Source organism: Octodon degus, unplaced genomic scaffold, assembly GCF_000260255.1.
Source record: "Octodon degus isolate 3935 unplaced genomic scaffold, OctDeg1.0 scaffold00001, whole genome shotgun sequence".
Lineage (NCBI taxonomy): Eukaryota > Metazoa > Chordata > Mammalia > Rodentia > Octodontidae > Octodon > Octodon degus.
Genome location: NW_004524577.1, coordinates 7,885,157 through 7,889,407, shown reverse-complemented (window position 1 = coordinate 7,889,407; position 4,251 = coordinate 7,885,157).

Below are 4,251 nucleotides of genomic sequence, written 5' to 3'. Positions count from 1 at the left end.
GGACAGGGCAGGGCAAAGCAAAGCAACTGTGGCCAGGTGTGGTGGCCCATACCTGTAGTCGCAGCATCAGGAAGCTGAGGCAGAAAGGATCACCATGAGCTTGAGGCCAGCTTTCCCTGTGCTACATAGTGGCTTTGAGGATAGCCTGAACCATATAGTTAAACTCTGTCCTCCCCCGAAAAAAAACCAAAAAACTATAAGTCCTCCTGTCCCAATGGGCGCCTATCCTGTTACTGGCGCTTGGTGCTCCAGCCACGCCAGTATGAACCCTTTCTCTCCCTCCCTCCCATCCTCCCTGTTTCCTTCTTTGTATTTTTGAGACACTATGTAGCCCAGGTTGGCCTCAGACTCCTGGCGTTTCTCCTGCCTCAGCCTCTCATGATGAGATTACAGACATGTACCTCATGCCCAGTGCGCTCTTTCTGTCTCGGTCTCTCTGTCTGCCTGTCTTTTTGAGACAGGGTCTTACTGTATAATTGAGGCTGACCTTGAACTCATTTCATAGCCCTGGCTGGCCTCAAACTCATGGTGAACTCCTCCTCAAGCTCCAGTCCTGGGATTACAGATGTGCACCACCACACCTGGCTTTCTTTCTTTGAGAAACACAGAGTTGTTTTTTTTTTTTTTAATAAAAAATTTTTTATTTTATTTTTGATGGAACCAGGGATGGAACTCAGGGCCTTGCGCTTGCCAGGCAAGCACTTATTCCACTGAGCCATCTCCCCGGCCCCAAGCACAGAGATATTTAAGGCAGAATTGTAAGTACATACTCAAAGAGAAGAGTATGGGACGCTCAAAAGAGACGTGTACTGTGGTCTGCAGCTGGGAATATTTATATACACTGGGAGCCAGGAGTGTGTGGAATTTGTGAATCTAGAGGAAGCTTTGGTTTGGTTTATCGGAGAATTGCTCATTTGACATGTGAAAGGACAGCCTAATTTACAGGAGAAATGGAAAGGCCCAGTGTGTATGTGCATGGTTTTAAAAAATGTCTAATTAAGCTTATTGGTACATTTTCGGCATACATAGTAACCGCATTCATCATAGGGAATTTGTACCTGTACATGATATAGCTTGATTCTTTTTTTAAAAAATGTATTTTGTACAGGGTCTCACTACACAGCTCAGACTCTTAGTGATCCTCCTGTTTGCAGCCTCCCTAGCGCGGGGATTAGAGGTGAGCACCACCATTCCCAGCCTTGATCGCCGGCTCAGCACACCAGAGGCAGGGTTGGCATGACATGCAGTACCAGGGCAGAACCCCAGTCCCTGCGCTTGTCTAAGCAACAGCTTAGTCTGCTGAACTGTGTTGCAGACCGCCTCCTTTTTTTTTAATGGGCAATCTAGGCTAGGTGTGGTGATGCATATCTGTAATCCCATCACTGGGGAGGCTGAGGCAGGAAGATCCTTATGAGTTCGAGACCAGCTTGGGCTACATAGTGAATTCAAGGCCAGCCTGAATAATATAGTGAGACTTTGTCTTAAAAAAAAAAGTGATCTAACTAAAAAGTTCTTTGAAATAAATAAAAATTAAAAAAAAATTATTTGAAAACTTTGTGGGGTTTTTTTGTGTATGTGTTTTTTGGTACTGGAATTTGAACTCAGGACCTTGCACTTGCCAAATAGGCTCTGTGCTGCTGAGCTATAACCTGGCCCCTCTTTAAAAACTTTTAATCTGGGGCCGGGGAGATAGCTCAGTAGAATAAGTCCTTGCCTGGCAAGCACAAGGTCCTGAGTTCAATCCCCGGTTCCGCAAAAAAAAAAAAAAAAAACCAAAAACTTTTAATCTATTCATTTGTTTTTGTTTTCTTGAGTGTATATTCTTTCATTTACTTATTGGGGACAGGATCTGGTTATGTAATTCAGGCTGGCGTCAAACTCACAGCAATCCTCTTGCGTCAGCCTCCCAAGTGCTGGCATTACAGGCATGTGCCACCGCACCAGCTTGTTTTCTTAAGAATGGCTTGCTTTGCTGTTTGGCTGGCCTTGAACTCACTTTGCAGGCCAGGCAGGCCTCAGACTCACTGCCATCCTTCTGCCTCAGCCTCCCAAGTGCTGGGATCATGGGAGTACCACCACATCTGATTGAATCCATTTCTTAAAATCAGGCTTCTGGCCAGCGAGATAGCTCAGTGGTCTAAAGCTCCTGCTTAGGCAAGCTTGGGCAAACGAACAAGGACCACGGTTCGATCCCCAGTACCACATGCCCCGCACCCAGGGAGGGTTGAGCCAGCCACAAAAACATAAATAAATAAGATAATTTTCTTTAAGGCATTTTGGGTGTGTTGAGCCTGCAGGAGAAAAACCAAGCCCAGGAGCACACACAGGTTTCTAAAGTCCAGATGGGGTGACTGTGACCTTGGATAGCTCTGTGTCCTCAAGCACAAAAGTCAAATACAAGTCTCTGTTCTCAGGGCTGGTGAGATGGCTCAGTGGTCTAAAGCACCTACTTAGAACAAGCTTAGCAAAGCACAGGGACCGAGATTCAATCCCCCAGCACCACATGCCAGCCAGCACCGCCCCCTGGTGGGCTGAGCTGGCCACACACACACACACACACACACAAATAAATAAAAAAATTAAAAAACAAAAATACAAGTCTCTGTTCTCCGTATTTCCTTTGTCCTCCTCTCTCTGCACCCCCACCCTGACTTTGAGCTTTATTCTTAAGGGGTACAGAGGGACTGAAGGTCCCTCCTTCTAAGGCAGCTTCACGCAGGGGGCACTGACCCACCCTTCTCAGCCAGGGATCAAAGGTTCACCATGACTAATTGAAAGGCGACAGAAGCAGATGGATATGGTTGTTTGACAACTGTCAGCCTTTGACAGTCTGGAAAAGGGGACTGGACATCAGCGAGTCTTTAACTCTTAAATTTCATTTTTGTTTTTTGAGATAGGGTCTCACTATAGCTCAGGCTGACCTTGAACTCACAGTCATCCTCCTGCCTCAGCCTCCCGAGTGCTGGCATTACAGATGTGCACTGTCCTATTTGGCGCTATAACCATGTCAAACAGGGGTCAAAAAATTACAAGTAGAATATTGATGAGAAGGGCCACAGAGCTGTAGAACTCAGACAACTACTAGCTGGCACGAGACTTTTAATATTAACCTCTGTCCAGAGGTTTTATTTTATTATTTTTTATTTATTTTTTTATGAATTTAGGACAGGGCCCACAGGGTGTACAGGGTCTCACTACTAGATCAGACTCGGAATGATTCTCCTGTTTTCAGCCTTCCAAGCGCTGGGATTACAGGCACGCACTACCACACCCAGTCTCCATCACTGTCTCAGCTAGCCCTGGGGCAGGGCCAGCACGCACACTGGGGATTGAACCCCCGCTGCCGAAGCAGGCGCTCTAGTCCACTGAGGTGTCTGGCTGGTCCTATGTCCAGAGGTTTTAAATCAAGTACAACGGGTAGACTTTAAGAGATACAAAGGCCTTCCTAAGAAATCCAAACTCCTTCTATTTTAATTACAACAGATAACACTGGGGCCGGGAAGATGGCTCAGTGGAATAAGCGCTTCCTTGACAAACACAAGGGCCTGAGTTCAATCCCCTGTTCTGCCAAAAACAAACAACAACAACAAAAACAAACAAACAAAAAAAACAAAGAGATCTACATTTTTATGATCATTGGGCCAGTAAAATTTTAATTTTTATCCTATGGGCAAAAAAGAGGCCAAATCTTTACCTAAGGGTTTTTTGGCAGAACCAGGGATTGAACTCAGGCCTTTGTGCCTGCCAGGGAGGCGCTTATTCCACTGAGCCATCTCCCTGGTCTCCCTGAGGGCTTCTTGAAAGAACACTAACATAACATGAGGCTGAAGACACATTTCTGGAAGATCTGGGGGACAGGGGTCCTGCCGACTCGTGGCTGTGGGCTAAGATACTATCGGGATGGCTGGAGACTAACAGCTGCTTGGGTGTTGGGAACCCCTTTCCATGTCTAGCCTTAGCTCTCCCATTTTTATATTCCTACTAATTACTCCTTTTTGGTGATGTTTTCCTGCTGATCAAAATAAGACTTGTGTTAACCAAAATTTTTCTCGCTTATTATTTTTTTTTTTAACAAGGTCAGGAAAAAAACAATGTAAAGTTCCTCAGAGGTTACTTTTTTGGAGCACATCGAGGCCTCCAGCTCCTCTAGTTTTTCTACCTTTTTTTGTTTGTTTATTTATTTATTTTTTTATTGAGAAATAAATATAAATGGGACAGTTTCACAGCTGATTTTTTTTTTTTTTTTTTTTT